Source organism: Bison bison, unplaced genomic scaffold, assembly GCF_000754665.1.
Source record: "Bison bison bison isolate TAMUID 2011002044 unplaced genomic scaffold, Bison_UMD1.0 scf7180017864452, whole genome shotgun sequence".
NCBI lineage: Eukaryota > Metazoa > Chordata > Mammalia > Artiodactyla > Bovidae > Bison > Bison bison.
Window position 1 is genome coordinate 6096709 of NW_011495014.1, and position 18527 is coordinate 6115235.

The following is an 18527-nucleotide window of genomic DNA, read 5'->3' on the forward strand; positions in this document are numbered from 1 at the left end:
TGCTATCTAGGTTGGTCATAACTTTTCTTCCAAGGAGTTAGTGTCTTTTAATTTCATGGCTGCAATCACCATCTGCAGTGATTTTGGAGCCCCCCAAAATAAAGTCTGACACTGTTTCTACTCTTTCCCCATCTGTTTGCCATGAAATGATGGGACCAGATGCCATGATCTTTGTTTTCTGAATGTTGAGCTTTAAGCCAATTTTTTCACTCTCCTCTTTCACTTTCATCCAGAGGCTTTTTAGTTCCTCCTCACTTTCTGCCATAAGGGTGGTATTATCTGCATATCTGAGGTTATTGATATTTCTCCCGGCAATCTTGATTCCAGCTTGTGCTTCTTCCAGCCCAGCGTTTAATATATACCCACTGCCCCACATTTCTTGAAAGCCTAGTGCCATCCTAGATTTTGGATTAAAATGTTAGCTCCAGCCCTTAGTGGCTACCTAACTTTACACAATTTACTTGCCTTCTTAACTCTCTTTTTTCTCCCAGTTTAATACTCTCTATATAATAATACTAATAATAATAGTATTATTTTTCAGAGCAGCTTTAAGGATAACAGATATATGTGACTGTGTAAAGATCTAGCACAACATCTGGCATATAGTATGTGCTCAATAAATGTTACTTATTATTATTTTTGCCTGCCCTATAGTAGGTATTCAGTAAATACTGCATGCATACTCAGTTGTGTCCAACTCTTTGCAACCCCACTAGGCGGTAGCCCACCAGGCTTCCTCTGTCCATGAGATTATCTCTGCAAGAATACTGGAGTGGGTTGCTATTTCCTCCTCCAGAGGATCTTCCCACCTCAGGGTTTGAATCCATGTCTCCCAGGCCTCTTCCATGCAGGTAGACTCTTTACTGCTAAGCCACGGCCTGTTCAATAAATATTACTAGTGCTTCTATTGGGGCTTCCTGGTTGGCGCTAGTGGTAAATAACCTGCCTGCCAATGCAGGAGACATGGATCCAATCCCTGGGTTGAGAAGATCCCCAGGAGGGGGGCATGGCAACTCACTCCAGTATTCTTGCCTAGAGAATCCCAGGGACAAAGGAGTCTGGTGGGCTACAGTCCATGGGTTCACAAAGAGTTGGACATGACTGAAGTGACTTAGCATGTACACACAATGCCATTATCATTATTATTATTCTGTTTCTCTGAACGTTCGTAATTTCTCTCACTACCATAGCAACAATGCTTTGTAACTACCACCACATAACTTCATTCTTAAAGTAGAAAAATAGGAGCATGAAATATAAAGATTATCCATATACAGCAATCATATAAAGTGTTTCATAATGGTAGATGTTTTTATGGTGTTGTTTGTCAACATCATTGTTGTACAAGGCTTGCTGTGCACATCTTCCTTCCTATCTGTTCTAGCTTCTTAATAAAGCTAGTCAGCTTAGCTCTTCAATTGTCAGACAAATAGGAAAGCACTAATGAGACAGAAATCTTAGTTCTGGCAGTATTCTCCATTGTGGCTTTGGCCAGGTCGTTTGTCATCTTTAACATTAGTTTCTCAATCCTAGGATGAAGTGTCTAAATGAGATCTTCAACATATCTTCCACAATTTCACGTAGAAATCATTCTCTTAAATCTATAACATGAATGAAAGCTATAGGACACTCACCAGTTACTGAAAATGACATGACCAGCACTTTGCTTTCAGAATCTTATTTTGAAATAATCCAGTGAGATTATAAAAGAGGCACATGCCCATTGGAAGTCAAATACTGAGCATCCCTGTTTTAAATAGTTTTTTAACTTCCTTTATTTCTTTACTCTAATTTGGCTGCCTTGTACAGTATCAGGATAAAAGGCAGTGTATACGTTACTTAGACAGCGAGGATTGCCACGTTAGTCATTTGTTTTGTTAATGTCATTGCAAATTTTCTACAACATCAGCTTAGACCTTATTATCTGTGGAACCACAGAGTGTCATATCTGATGAGCCATAATGCAACATACTTTTGTCAAAAAATCTATTTGTTGAGTAAAAGGCATTTAAGGGTTCGCATTTAAAATATATGGTGTATGGTGACATCTATTGGAGATTGTGTGTAATGAATGATATATAGCTAAAATCAAGATTCTCTGGGTGTGGTAAGCTTTTAGTTTGAGGAAAATGTATTAAAATAACAGGAAACAGGAAAATAGAAATTCACTATTAACACATAAGGTATATTTTTCTCTGAAGTATTGAAGATGCTCAGTATATATCCCATAAAATAAATTGCTTCAAATGACTGGAAAAATTGAAGGGGAAGAGAGCAATTTCCATGGTAACCATATAAAGGGGAATTTCTCAAAGGAAGAGTAAGGTGAAGAACAGAAATATTTTAAAAAGGTTGGACAAAAAAGGAGAATATACTTGCCAATCAAAGAAGTAAGTTTAGAAGTCGTTCTTTAGTTAAAATATCTTCATAAAATACTGTTTACTATTTAATTCTCTAAAACAATAATACTAATAAAACAACTGTGGATATACAGTTATGTCATGTACTATACCAAATAAATTATATTCCCCCCTAAAAAATTATATTTCCAGTTAAAGTGATGTGTCACAGATACATCTGAGGAAGTCGGGGCAACACAGCATGGATGGAAGAGGGAACTGGTGGTCACAGGTGTGGTTCCAGATCCCAGATCAGCTGAAAATTGAAAATGAAAGTCGCTTCAGTCCTGTCCAGCTCTTTGCAACACTATAGACTGTACCCACCAGGCTCCTCTGTCCCTGGGGATTCTCCAGGCCAGGCAAGAACACTGGAGTGGATAGCCATGCCCTCCTCCAGGGGATCTTCCCAACCCAGGGATCACACACAGGTCTCCCGCATTGCAGGCGGATTCTTTGCCGTCTGAGCCACCTCCCTGGAATCCCTGAACCTTAGTTATTTTACCTATAAAATGAGAAGAGATGACAAGACAATTTCCAAGACTAAATCCAGGTTTCAATTTTCTAAGTATGATTTTTAAAATAGTGGTGACTTTTCTTTTCTAATGATTCTATTAGTGGCTAATGATATGCAACCTTGCAAGAAGCGCTAACCTCTCTGTACCACCGTTTCCTCACTTACCATCACAGGTGTTGGGACTAGGTGATGTTTAAATTGAAATCTCTGAAAAGTTATTATCGTCAAACACTTTACCATATTCCCTAATCCATTTGGGGCTTAATGAATTCAATCTACCTTAAGGTAGAGTTAAGAAAATCAATGAAACCTGATGCATATAGAAAAAAAGATAATTTATATTGAACATGGACTGCTGCCTCTAAAACGGCAGAGTAGAAGGATGTGCAACAGAGGATGAGATGGCTGAATGGCATCACTGACTCAATGGACATGAGTTTGAGCAAGCTCCAGGAGATGGTGAAGGACAGGGAAGCCTGGTGGGCTGAAGTCCATGGGGTCACAAAGAGTCAGACACAACTTAGTGATTGAACAATATTGAACATGAATATATCTCCATATATTTAAATAAACTTGAAGATAATATTTTGATTTTTAAATGTCTATACACCCACACCACTTCTGTTTTTTGTCCATACTGTGGACAGTAACAAAAAAGTTAATGTCTCTCTGCTGGTTTTGTCTCCTTTTCAACTCTATTCGTAACCATGCTTCACATTTGGACCAGTGGCACTAAAGAGAAAAACAGGGCTAAATTTCTGAGTTCAATTCCCCAGATCCTCCCAAAGCCTTTATAGCTTAAGCTGAGATTCATTGAGGGACTGTCTGAGTTTTGGAAACACAACTAAATATGCATTTCCTATACCTGAAAAGAGACACTTTACCATGACTAATTATACTGTCTATATTCAAACATTACTCATTCTGGAGAAAGCTACGTGTTATTAGAATTCTTCATATTCAACAAAAGAAAAACCTTTTTCTGATGTTTGGATTTAAAGCCATGCTTGGAATACACTCAATAGTAAATTAAAGATCAATTTTATTGGGTACATATGATGTGCCAAAACTGATGTTAAAACTTCAGGCACAGTGTCTCATTCAATCTTTATAATTAATTGAAGTTTTTATAACATTTTAATAAATGAAAACAATAAAACTTTAAAAGTTTGACATGTTAAGCTTAACATATTATAAATTCACAATCATTATGCTTCAATCTTACACATATATATTTTGTGTCACACAGGCACATACACAGATTCACTTTAATGGTTTCCTACCATCATTATAACAGGTTTAGTATTTTAAAATTTATACTATGAGATAGTAGTCAGTGGAATGAGGGGGGTTCAGGATGGGGAACACGTGTACACCTGTGGCGGATTCATGTTGATGTATGGCAAAACCAATACAATATTGTAAAGTAAAAAACAAAAAGAAAGAAACTTTCTTAATCTAATAAGGGTGTATTTTTAAAAAGACACAGCATATATCATAATTACTGTTGAATTATTGAAAGATATTTTTGCTGGAAATCAAGGACAGGACATAGATGCATGCTATCACTGCTTGTAGAAAGCATAATATCAGAATCCTAGTAATATAAAATATCAAGGACAAAAAAACATTAGTTTGCAAAGCAAGAAATTAAGCTATCAGTGGCATGATTGTGTACACTGAAAATACCGATTCTTAACAAGGTAGCTAGATGTAGCAGTTTTTGTTTGTTTTTTCATCACTAAGTTGTGTCCACCTCTTGTGACCCAGAGCCTGCCAGTCTCCACTGTCCATGGGATTTCTCAACAAGAGTACTGGAGTGGGTTGCCATTTCCTTCTCCAGGTGATCTTCCTGACCCAGGGATGGAACCCACGTCTCCTGCATTCTTTACCACTAAGTCACCAGGGAAGATTCTTTACCACTGAGTCACCAGGGAAGCCATGATGTAGTACAGTAGCTGAATACAAAGCAAATATAAAACAGTCGATTATGTTTCTAAATAACAGAAATAAGCAGATGGAAACTGAAAAAAAAATTAAATAACATCAAAATACAAAGTACTGTGGGAAATTTTGATTAAATAATGCAAGACCTCTACATTCAAAGCAACAATTGCAATTAAAAGAAATTAAAGAAGGGCTATACAAGGAGAGAGGAACAATGTCCATGGATTGAAACTCTCTATATTACAAGGATATCAATTCTGGATGACAGGCATTTCTAATAAAAAACACAAACTAATGACGTAGAATTTATATCTGGTTGTATATTCATTTGGAATAACACCAATTTTGACAAAAATAGATTTACACAAAATATTACCTTTGAGAGAGCATCATAAAGGTTCACAAATACAAAACAAAGGGAAGTCTGACAATTTCAGCTAGTACAGATACAATGAATCACTTTTAGATGGAGGGAATTTATTAATTACATGGACAGCATGAAAAAAGAATGAGCCAAAGGTGCCAGCTCCCTGACTCCCTGAGCAACACATTGAAAAGAATAACACTGAAACAAAAAGAGGTGAATGACTGTAATACAAGTTGTAGAATAATATGTTGCCACAGAACAAAATCTAGATTGCAGCTATGAGATTTTCTATTCTGTAGCTGTTCAAGGGTTCTCAAGGCAAGAATACTGAAGTGGTTTGCCATTCCCTTCTCCAGTGGACCACATTCTGTCAGACCTCTCCACCATAACCTGTCCATCTTGGGTGGCCCCACACAGCATGGCTTAGTTTCATTGAGTTAGACAAGGCTGTGGTCCATGTGATCAGATTGGCTAGTTGTCTGTGATTGTGGTTTCAGTGTGTCTGCCCTCTGACGCCCTCTCACAACACCTACCATCTTACTTGGGTTTCTCTTATCTTGGACATGGGGTATCTATTCACGGCTGCTCCAGCAAAGCGCAGCCACTGCTCCTTACCTTGGACGAGGGGTATCTCCTCACAGCCACCCCTCCTGACCTTGAATGTGGAGTAGCTCCTCTCAGCCCTCCTGCGCCTGTGCAACCGCTGCTCCTTGGACCTGGGGTAGCTCCTCTTGGCCGCTGCCCCTGACCTCAGGCGTGGTATGAACAGTATGAAAAGGGAAAATGATAGGATACTGAAAGAGGAACTCCCTGGGTCGGTAGGTGCCCAATATGCTACTGGAGATCAGTGGAGAAATAACTCCAGAAAGAATGAAGGGATGGAGCCAAAGCATAAACAATACCCAGTTGTGAATGTGACTGGTGATAGAAGCAAGGTCCTATGCTATAAAGAACAATGTTGCATAGGAACCTGGAATGTTAGGTCCATGAATCAAGGCAAATTGAAAGTGGTCAAAAAAGAGATGGGAAGAGTGAACGTCAACATTCTAGGAATCAGCTAACTAAAATGGACTGGAATGGGTGAATTTAACTCAGATGACCATTATATCTACTACTGCAGGCAGGAATCCCTTACAAGAAATGGAGTAGCCATGATGGTCAACAAAAGAGTCCAAAATGCAGAACTTGGATGCAATCTCAAATCAACAGAATGATCTCTGTTCGTTTCCAAGGCAAACCATTCAATATCACAGTGATCCAAGTCTATGCCCTGACCCATAACGCCAAAGAAGTTGAATGGTTCTATGAAGACCTACAAGACCTTTTAGAGCTAACACCCAAAAAAGATGTCCTTTTCATTATAGGGGACTGGAATGCAAAAGTAGGAAGTCAAGAAACACCTGGGGTAACAGGCAAATTTGGCCTTGGAATACAGAATGAAGCAAGGCAAAGGCTAATAGAGTTTTGCCAAGAGAACGCACCTGTCATAGCAAACACCCTCTTCCAACAAAGCAAGAGAAGACTCTACACATGAACATCACCAGATGGTCAACACTGAAATCAGACTGATTATATTTTTTGCAGCCAAAGATGGAGAAACTCTATACAGTCAAAAAAAAAAAAAAAAAAACCAGGAGCTGACTGTGGCTCAGATCATGAACTCCTTATTGCCAAATTCAGACTGAAATTGAAGAAAGTAGGGAAAACCACTAGACCATTCAGGAATGACTTAAATCAAATCCCTTCTGATTATACAGTGGAAGTGAGAAATAGATTTAAGGGACTAAATGTCATAGAGTGCCTGATGAACTATGGACAGAGGTTCATGACATTGTACAAGAGACAGGGATCAAGACCATCCCCATGGAAAAGAAATGCAAAAAAAGCAAAATGGCTGTCTGGGGAGACCTGTATTTGTAAAATAGCTGTGAAATGAAGAGAAGCGAAAAGCAAAGGAGAAAAGGAAAGATATAAGCAGCTGAATGGAGAGTTCCAAAGGAAAGCAGGGAGAGATAAGAAAGCCTTTCTCAGTGATCAATGCAAAGAAATAGGGGAAAAACAACAGAATGGGAAAGACTAGAGATCTCTTCAAGAAAATTAGAGATACCAAGGGAACATTTCATGCAAAGATGGGCTCGATAAAGGACAGAAATGGTATGGACCTAACAGAAGCAGAAGATATTAAGAACAGATGGCAAGAATACACAGAAGAACTGTACAAAAAAGGTCTTCACAACCCAGATAATCACAGTGGTGTGATCACTCACCTAGAGCCAGACATCCTGGAATGTGAAGTCAAGTGGGCCTTAGAAAGCATCACTACGAACAAAGCTAGTGGAGGTGATGGAATTCCAGGGGAGCTATTTCAAATCCTGAAAGATGATGCTGTGAAAGTGCTGCACTTAATATGCCTGCAAATTTGGAAAACTCAGCAGTGGCCACAGGATTGGAAAAGGTCAGTTTCATTCCAATCTCAAAGAAAGGCAATGCCAAAGAATGCTCAAACTACCACACAATTGCACTCATCTCACACGCTAATAAAGTAATGCTCAAAATTCTCCAAGCCAGGCTTCAGCAATACGTGAACCATGAACTTCCAGATGTTCAAGCTGGTTTTAGAAAAGGCAGAGGAACCAGAGATCAAATTACTAACATCTGCTGGATCATGGAAAAAGCAAGAGAGTTCCAGAAAAACATCTATTTCTGCTTTATTGACTGTGCCAAAGCCTTTGATGTGTGGATCACAATAAACTGTGGAAAATTCTGAAAGAGATGGGCATATCAGATCACCTGACCTGCCTCTTGAGAAACCTACATGCAGGTCAGGAAGCAACAGTTAGAACTGGACATGGAACAACAGACTGATTCCAAATAGGAAAAGGAATACATCAAGGCTGTATATTGTCACCCTGCTTGTTTAACTTATATGCAGAGTACATCATGAGAAACGCTGGACTGGAAGAAGCACAAGCTGGAATCAAGATTGCCGGGAGAAATATCAGTAACCTCAGATATGCAGATGACACCACCCTTATGGCAGAAAGTGAAGAGGAACTAAAAAGCCTCTTGATGAAAGTGAAAGAGGAGAGTGAAAAAGTTGGCTTAAAGCTCAACATTCAGAAAACGAAGATCATGGCATCTGGTCCCATCAATTCATGGGAAATAGATGGGGAAACAGTGGAAACAGTGTCAGACTTTATTTTTGGGGGCTTCAAAATCACTGCAGATGGTGATTGCAGCCATGAAGTTAAAAGACACTCCTTGGAAGGAAAGTTATGACCAACCTAGATAGCATATTGAAAAGCAGAGACATTACTTTGCCAACAAAGGTCCGTCTAGTCAAGGCTATGGTTTTTCCAGTGGTCATATATGGATGTGAGAGTTGGACTGTGAAGAAAGCTTAGCGCTGAAGAATTGATGCTTTTGAACTGTGGTGTTGGAGAAGACTCTTGAGAGTCCCTTGGACTGCAAGGAGATCCAACCAGTCCATTCTAAAGGAAATCAGTCCTGGGTGTTTACAGGAAGGACTGATGCTGAGGCTGAAACTCCAATACTTTGGCCACCTCATGCGAAGGGTTGATTCATTGGAACAGACTCTGATGCTGGGAGGGATTGGGGGCAGGAGGAGAAGGGAACAACAGAGGATGAGATGGCTGGATGGCATCACCGACTCAATGGACATGAGTTTGAGTAAACTCCGGGAGTTGATGATGGACAGGGAGGCCTGGCGTGCTGCGATACATGGGGTCGCAGAGTTGGACACGACTGAGCGACTGAATTGAACTGAACTGAATTCTGGAATCCTAGGTACATTCTAGCTATGTACCTAGGGGGATGGGGCAGAAAGCCCCATAACTCATCCAACACAGGAGGGGATGAACAAACAGATTCATAACAACCTTCCTTTCATTAAAAACTACTATACCTTAATGATGGAGAGGATGTTTCATAAAATAAGGGAGAGCATCAATTCAAGTTTTGGCAAAAGGATCATAGGCCTCTGATTTCCATACCCTTCTAGTTTTTTCTAAGATAATTATATTCTAGAAAAGATAAAATGTTGGGGATGGAAAATGATTCAGTGATTTTACCCTAGCTATCTACCGTAAAAAAACACTCAGGACATTATTATAATAAAGTGACAATTAAAACAGAGATTTCACAGTAAGTGGTGACCAATAGTAGGACAATTTTATTGACATTGAATCTCTCTATCTACCTACTTATCTATCTAAAATGAATATACTTTTGAAATAGGAGCTTAAAGGACTCTTTAAATATTTAAGAAACACTATGAGGAAAAATATGAAGAAGACTGTAATTGAATATGAAGTTTTCTTAAGAAAACATAGCAGGTAAAAAAGAGACGAATTGAAGTGACCTTGTAGGAGCTCCTGAAAGTCCTCCCATACTTTCTTGTCCACATGTGATCATGAGGTGTACTCTCCAAACTTAAATAAGCTGCAGCTCAAGGCTATGCAAGGTCACCAAGGTGACATGGAGAGCCATTCTTCTTTGTTAAAAAATACAGTAAACAAAAAAGGTACACAGACAACAAATAACTATGTTAAAAGATGGCTTACATCATATGTCATCAGGGAAAAGCAAATTAAAACACAATAAGATATCACTACGTATCTATTACATTGTGAAAATTCAGAATACTGTTCAAACATTAAATGCTAGCAAGGATGGGAAGCAACAGGAGCTCTTATTTTTTGCAACTAGGAACAAAAATTGCTACAGTAGCTTTAGAAGAAAATATGGAGGGTTTTTTTGTTGTTGTTGTTTTAAACAAAAATAACCATACTTTTATCTAACAATCTTATTTCTTGGTATTTATCCAAAGGAATTGAAAAAGTATCCACACAAAAATCTACACACAGATGTTTAGAGCAGCTTTATTCATAATTGCTAAATTCTAAAGGCAACCTTTGAACTTTGTGGAAAATTCTTAAAGAGATGGGCATATCAGACCACCTTACCTGCTTCCTGAGAAATCTGTATGCAGGTCAGGAAGCAACAGTTAGAACTGGACATGGAACAACAGACTGGTTCCAAATAGGGAAAGGAGTACGTCAAGGCTGTATACTGTAACCCTGCTTATTTAACTTATATGCAGAGTACATCATGAGAAACGCTGGGCTGGAAGAAGCACAAGCTGGAATCAAGATTGCCGGGAGAAATATCAATAACCTCAGATGTGCAGATGACACCCCCCTAATTGCAGAAATTGAAGAGGATCTAAAGAGTCTCTTGATGAAAGTGAAAGAGTAGAGTGAAAAATTTGGCTTAAAACTCAACATACAGAAAACTAAGATCATGGCATCCAGTCCCATCACTTTATGGCAAGTAATGGGGAAACAATGGAAACAGTGAGAGATTTATTTTCTTGGGCTTCAAAATCACTGCAAATGGTGACTGCAGCCATGAAATTAGAAAACACTTGCTCCTTGGAAGAATAGTTATGACCAACCTCAGTTCAGTTCAGTTCAGTCACTCAGTCATGTCTGACTCTTTGCCACCCCATGAATCGCAGCATGCCAGGCCTCCCTGTCCATCACAAACTCCTGAAGTTTACCCAAACTCATGTCCATTGAGTTGGTGATGCCATCCAGCCACCTCATCCTCTGTCATCCCCTTCTCCTCCTAGACAGCATATTAAAAAGCAGAGACATTATTTTGTCAACAAAGGTCCATCTAGTCAAAGCTATTATTTTTCCAGTAGTCATGTATGGATGTGAGTTGGACTATAAAGAAAGCTGAGCACCAAAGAATTGATGCTTTTGAACTGTGGTGTTGAAGAAGACTCTTGAGAGTCCCTTGGACTGCAAGGAGATCAAACCAGTCAATCCTAAGTCCTGAATATTCATTGGAAGGACTGATGCTGAAGCTGAAACTCCAATACTTTGGCTACCTGATGTGAACTGACTCTTTGGAAAAGACCCCGATGCTGTGGAAGATTAAAGGAAGGAGGAGAAGGGGAAAACAGAGGATGAGATGGTTGGATGGCATCACTGACTTGAGGGATATGAGTTTGAGCAAGCTCTGGGAGTTGGTGATAGACAGGGAAGCCTGGCATGCTGCTGTCTGTGTGGTAGTAAAGAATCAGACACGACTAAGGGACTGAACTCAGCTAAAAAGCAGCCTAGATATCGTTTAGTAGGTGAATGGATTAACATGGATTAATGTAAGTTTTGGTACATCCAGACAATGGAATGTTATTCAGTGCTAAAAAGAAATGAGCTACCAAGCCACTAAAAGACATGTAGGACGCTAATTGTATATCACTGGGGGAAAGAAGCCAATCTGAAAAGGTGATATACTGTATAATTCCAACTATAAGAAATGGCAAAAATTATAAAGATAATAAAAAGGCCAGTCTTGCCAGCAAGAGGCAAGAATAGTCAGAGCACAGAGAATGTTTATGACAGTGAAAATATTCTGTGTAGTGTTACAGTGATGAATATATGTCAGCGTACTTTGTCCAAAATCATAGACTGTACAATACCGAGAGCGAGCCTGAAAGCAGACTATGAACTGTGTATGATTATGATGGGCCAGGGTTGGTTCGTCCAGAATGTACTGTTCTGGTGAGTGATGCTGATAATGGAGAACAGTGTGCATATGCAGGGCAGGGGTGAGTGGAAAATCTTTGAACCATCCTTTCAATTTTGTTGCAACTCTAAAACTGCCCTAAAATAAAGTACAATAAATAATGAGTTAAATAGTAAAAAATCAAAATCAATACAAAATATGTTTTTAGTAATTAAAAAAAATTAAGTCTATTCTTGGGATAGGAAAGAAGTCATAAAGGAAATAATTACTTACATTTCAATGCAGGATTCCTATGTCATTGTTAAAGTAGTATTTTTAAAAATTGAAGTTCTAGTTCTAAATATATACACACACATGTTATATAAATATATCTGAAAGCAAGAAAAAATAGACATGACCTTAGCATTTAAATCAGAAAAATAAGGAGGAAGAAAATAGGTTCAAAGTAATGAAAAAAGAATTTTTAGATCTAAACATCAGTATCCACATTAAGTTAAATATTGATTCTTCCTGATATATCCAGCACGATGTTATTACCATGTGAATCAATCCCCTCGTTTATCTATAAGAAACCTAATTCCTGCATTCATATCTCATTTATTGAATAGTTTGATCTTATTATCTTTGTATACCAGTAGAATTATAAACCTGCAGCACTGTAAGAAACAGTGTTATCAACTAGGTTCAATACTGATGTGTGTTCATTGGGCCTTTAGTCTTACAGGCTCCATTCCTATCTATAATGGAACTTCTCTGTGGCTCAGGGGTAAAGAAGCCACGTGCAAGGCAGGCGCTGCAGGAGATGTAGGTTCGATCCTTGGGTCGGGTAGATCCCCTGGAGAAGGAAGTGGCAATCCACTTCAGTTCTCTTGCCTGAAACCCCACGGACAGAGGAGCCTGGAAGGCTACAATCAATGGTGCTGCAAAGAGTTGGCGAAGACTGGAGCAATTTAGCATGCATATATATAATGTATGCGTGCATGCCAAGTCTCTTGAGTCACATCTTAAAACCACTCAACCTGAAAACCATAATCTCAAGCTAACCATGAGAAAAACATCAGAAAAAATTCCAACACTGAGCAGCCTACAGTGTACCTGACCAATACTCCGCAAAACTTCCGGGTCATAAAAACAAGGAAATTCAAAGAAACTGTCACAGTCAAGAGGAACCTAAGAAGACATGGCAAGTAAATATAATGTGGCAAAAAATAAGATATTAGATAAAAAATAACTGTGAACTCTAGTTAATAATTTTTAAAAGGAACGGCATGACGAGAAAAGAACAAAACGTGAAAAAGAAAACTCATGTGATTAGTTCATGCTCACCTGGTGGCTCAGCAGCAAAGAATCTGCTTGCCAATGCCAGAGATGCGGATTCAATCCCTGGGTCAGGAAAATGCCCTGGAGAGGGAAATGGCAACCCACTCCAGTATTCTTGCCTGGAAAATCCTACGGACAGGGGAGCCTGGCATGCTATAGTGTATGGGGCTGAAAAGAGTCGAATGTGACTGAAGCAACAGTACCACCCAGGTAATTCAGGATAATCTCAAGTCTGTAATTTCAATCTCATTCTAATTCCCTTTGCCATATAATGCAACAGATGTACATGTTCCAGAGACTGGGATATGGATATGGTTGAGGGGGCAACATTTTTCTGACTACCAAACAAATGTAAAAGTAACCTTGAATAAAAACAGAAATACACTATTTTTAACAGAATTAATACTTTTAGTCAATCTGTATAAATACAAGGCAATTTCAACACACCTTCTGGTGGATATTGAAAGAACTCCATAAACTTATTCTAAAGTATATGTTTATATAGAAATGTAAATGACCAAGAGTAGCTAAAAATCGCTTTTGAAAAGCAAAAGCAAATTGAGAGGAATTGTACTTCATATTGAATGTATCTAAAGCTTACAATATGCAATGATGTACTTGGGAAAGACCCGGTAAACAGACCAGTGGAAAGAAATCCCATGAGTAGACCTTTACAGATATTGAAAATCGGCATATGAGAGATATGCCATAACAAATTAGTGAAGAAAGGCTATATTTTCTTACAGGTAATGATGGAAGACTTTCCTACTTCATGGAGAAAATTAGTTTGGGATGTCTAATTTACATCATTTAAAATTTCCAAATGGATTAAAGACCTAAATTTAAAAGTAAACTTTAAAGCTGTTAAAATCATATTTGGAACAGCTTTCTAATGCTATGTGCATTAAGATGTCTTATACAGTACCTGAAAACAGAAAATATAATGGGAAAATTTGTGGATATGATGACATTAAAAACAATGATTTCCTTTCACTATAAACACACATAGATTGAGAGAAGATATTTGCAATGATTCAAATCAGAGGAGTATTAATAGTTGGTATAAACATATTCTCAAGTCAACTAGAAAAATATAGGAAACTCATTAGAAAAAAATGGGCAAGAAATAGAAATAGTAACTGTAGAAATTACACCTGGGTAGTTAGCAGGTGTTTGAAGTGATGCACTGGCTCATTAGCAATCAGAGGAAAAGAGAATATTACTTTCATACTGTCAAAAAAATTAGAATTTATTTTCCAAGTTTTGAGAAGCACAATAGCTGATGGGTATGTAAACTGATGTGGCCATTATATATAACATTTTGACAGTTTTCCTCTTTCTCTCTGTCTCGCCAACAAGCAAACAAATGATCCTATATTAGATATGTACTATGTATCAGGATACAATTGCAGTCCTCATGGTACCTATATTCTGGTGGTGGTGGTGGTGGTTTAGTCGGTAAGTTGTGTCCAGCTCTTCTGACCCCATGGACTATTGCCTGCCAGTCTCCTACGTCCATGGGAATTCCCAGGCAGAAATACTTGAGTGGGTTGCCATTTCCTTCTCCAGGGGATCTTCCTGACCCACAGATTGAACATGGGTCTCCTGCTTTGCAAGCAGTCTCATGCATTGCAGGTGGATTCTTTACCAACTGAGCCACCAGGTGGAGATACACAGATCTATAAGTTCATATACTAAACATGTTGGAGTTTGGGGTTGGATAGGGATAAAGATGGAGAAGGAAATGGCAACCCACTCCACTGTTCTTGCCTGGAGAATCCCAGGGACGGGGGAGCCTGGTGGGCTGCCGTCTATGGGGTTGCACAGAGTAGGACACGACTGAAGCGACTTGGCAGGGATAAAGAGAACAACTAGTCAAATTAGATGAAATGTGACAAGGGCCTTGCACAGACTCAAATGATAGTGTTCCATGAATTACCCCTTAAAATTTAATGCATTTACCGTAGTGAGTCTGGGTTTGGGATTTATAATGCGTCATGAGATAAAATTTTAAGACATATTCAGAAATAACACCCTAGAAACATTTGTTTTTAGTCAGTACACTGAGGCAAAATGTATTAACAGAGAAAAAGCTAGTCTGGTTGTAGCAAAGCAACAGAAATTTGGAAGAGATAGTCACGGATAGATAATTCTATATGCCAGGCAAAAAAACATGGATAAAATATACTAGAATTGCCAAATACACCCTTAACCCATCAGATATGGTGTGGGGATTGGGTGTTCATGGAGTGACTTCTGCAAGACTGGCTGTGAGGGAGGATCTTTGCAAAGGTGATGTGGTTGTCAGTTCAGTTCAGTCGTTCAGTCAGGTCTGACTCTTGGCAACCCCATGGACTGCAGCACACCAGGCTTCCCTGTCCATCACCAGCTCCTGGAGCTTGCTCAGACTCATGTCCATTGAGTTGGTGATGCCATCCAACCATCTCATACTCTGTCATCCCCTTTTCCTCCAGCCTTCAATCTTTCCGAGCATCAAGGTCTTTTCTAATGAGTCAGTTCTTCACATCAGGTAGCTGAAGTATTGGAGTTTCAGCTTGAACATCAGTCCTTTCAATGAATATTCAGAACTGATCTCCTTTAGGATGGACTGGTTTGATCACCTTGAAGTCCAAGGGAGTCTCAAGAGTCTTCTCCAACACCACCAATTGATGCTCCAAAAGCATCAATTCTTTGGAGCTCAGCTTTCTTCATAGTCCAACTCTCACATCCATATATGACTACTGGAAAAACCATAGCTTTGACTAGACAGACTTTGTTGGCAAAGTAATGTCTCTGCTTCTTCTTTTTTTTTTTTTTCTGCCTCTTAATATGCTGTCAGTTGGTCATAACTTTTCTTCCAAGGAGCAAGTGTCTTTTAATTTCATGACTGCAGCCACCACCTGCAGTGATTTTGGAGCCCCCCCCAAAAATCTGTCACTGTTTTCATTGTTTCACTGTCTATTTGCCGTGAAGTGATGAGACTGGATGCCATGATCTTAGTTTTCTGAATTTTGAGCTTTAAGCCAACTTTTTCACTCTCCTCTTTCACTTTCTTCAAGAGGCTTTTTAGTTGCTCTTCACTTTCTGCCATAAGGGTGGTGTCATCTGCATATCTGAGGTTATTGATATTTCTCCCAGCAATCTTGATGCCAGCTTGTACTTCATCCAGCCTGGCATTTCACATGATGTACTCTCCATATAAGTTAAATAAGCAGGGTGACAGTATACAGTCTTGACATATTCCTTTTCCAATTTGGAACCAGTCTGTTGTTCCATGTCCAGTTCTAACTGTTGCTTCTTGATCTGCATACAGATTTCTCAGGAGACAGTTAAGGTGGACTGGTATTCCCATCTCTTGAAGTTGTTTCCACAGTTTGTTTTGAGCCACACAGTCAAAAGCTTTGGCATAGTCAATAAAGCAGATGTTTTTTCTGGAACTCTTGCCTTTTTGATGATCCAACGGATGTTGGTGATTTTATCTCTGGTTCCTTTGCCTTTTCTAAATCCAGCTTCAACATCTGGAAGTTCATGATTCACGTACTGTTGAAGCCTGTCTTGAGAATTTTGAGCATTATTTTACTAGCGTGTGAGATGAGTGCAACTGTGAGGTAGTCTGAGCATTCTTTGGCATTGCCTTCCTTTGGGATTGGAATGAAAACGGAGCTTTTCCAGTCCTGTGGCCACTGCTGAATTTTCCAAATTTGCTGGCATAGTGAGTGCAGCACTTTCACAGCATCATCTTTCAGGATCTGAAATAGCTCAACTGGAATTCCATCACCTCCACTAGCTTAGTTCGCAGAGATGCTTCTTAAGGCCCACTTGACTTTGCATTCCAGGATGTCTGGCTCTAGGAAGAAGGTATAGGAAGAATGTGTTCCTGAATACTATGGTCAGAATCTCCTTATCTGCTTTCTTTCAAATTTATACTGCTCTGAATAACTTTATTTTCTGTTCAAATTAATTAACTTTCTTTTCCCTCCCTGACCCCTTCTCAATTCTATTTGTTATGCTGTGTTATGTCTAACATTTTTACAAATACAGAAAGTTTAAAAATCATATATTCTGCAAATGTGTAAGAGAGCCCAAGTTAAATAATTTTACTCTTTTCATAAAGACAACTAATGAAATGAATAATCAATAGTCACTTAATATCTATTCCCTGGATAAGATGGCCACAAACTTCAATTTGCATTTTAGAAAGGGTCTTTTTTTTCCACACCACATGAGATACTTTTGAATAAACGTGACATGAAGGTGACTCTGCCTTTGAAATACTTTTGGGAAAACATTTACAATAGTTGCAGGATTTATCAATTAAAGATATGCTGTTGATTGGAACAGTAGAGAATAAAGACTAGGATTTGAGTCCCAGAGTGAGGAGTTGGGAGAGAAACATATTTGTTTCAAATATTTTTTCTCTTCCTTGATCTTTCTTCTCCTTCTGGTATTCCCATTTCATGTATATTACATCTTTTGTAGTTGTCCCACATTTTTTGGATATTCTGTTCCGACTTTTTCTTTTCTTCTCTTTGCTTTTCAGTTTGGGGATTCTTTGACATATTCTCAAGCTCAGAGATTATTTCCTCAGCCGTGTCCAGTCTACTAATGAGTCAATCAAAGGCCTTCTTCATTTCTTTCTGTTACAGTGTTTTTGATCTCTTTTTCCCTTTCTAAAAATTTCCAGCTCTCTGCTTCCATTACTCATCTGTTTTTGCCTGTTGACTGCTTATTCCATTAGAGATCTTAGCACATTAATCATGCTTGTTTTAAATTCTGGTAATTCCAACATCCCTGCCATGTCTGGTTCTGAGGCTTGTTCCTCTTTGAACTGTGTTTTGCCTTTCGGTACATCTTTATAATTTTTTGTTGAAAGGCAGACATATGGAATCAGGTAAGTAGAACTATGGCAAATAGGCTTTTACTGGTGTAAGCTGTAGGAGGAGGGGAAGCATTCTCTGGTCCTGTGATGAGATCTTAGTCTTTAGTAAGCCTGTGCTCCTGGGCTGTGAACTTCACAAGTGCTTCTCATTTTATTTGTCTCATTTCAGTTCAGTTCAGTCGCTCAGTTGCGTCTGACTCTTTGCGACCCCATGAATCGCAGCATGCCAGGCCTCCCTGTCCATCACCATCTCCCGGAGTTCACTGAGACTCACGTCCATCGAGTCAGTGATGCCATCCAGCCATCTCATCCTCTGTCGTCCCCTTCTCCTCCTGCCCCCAATCCCTCCCAGCATCAGAGTCTTTTCTAATGAGTCAACTCTTTGCATGAGGTGGCCAAGGTACTGGAGTTTCAGTTTTAGTATCATTCCTTCCAAAGAAATCCCAGGGCTGATCTCCTTTAGAATGGACTGGTTGGATCTCCTTGCAGTCCAAGGGACTCTCAAGAGTCTTCTCCAACACCACAGTTCAAAAGCATCAATTC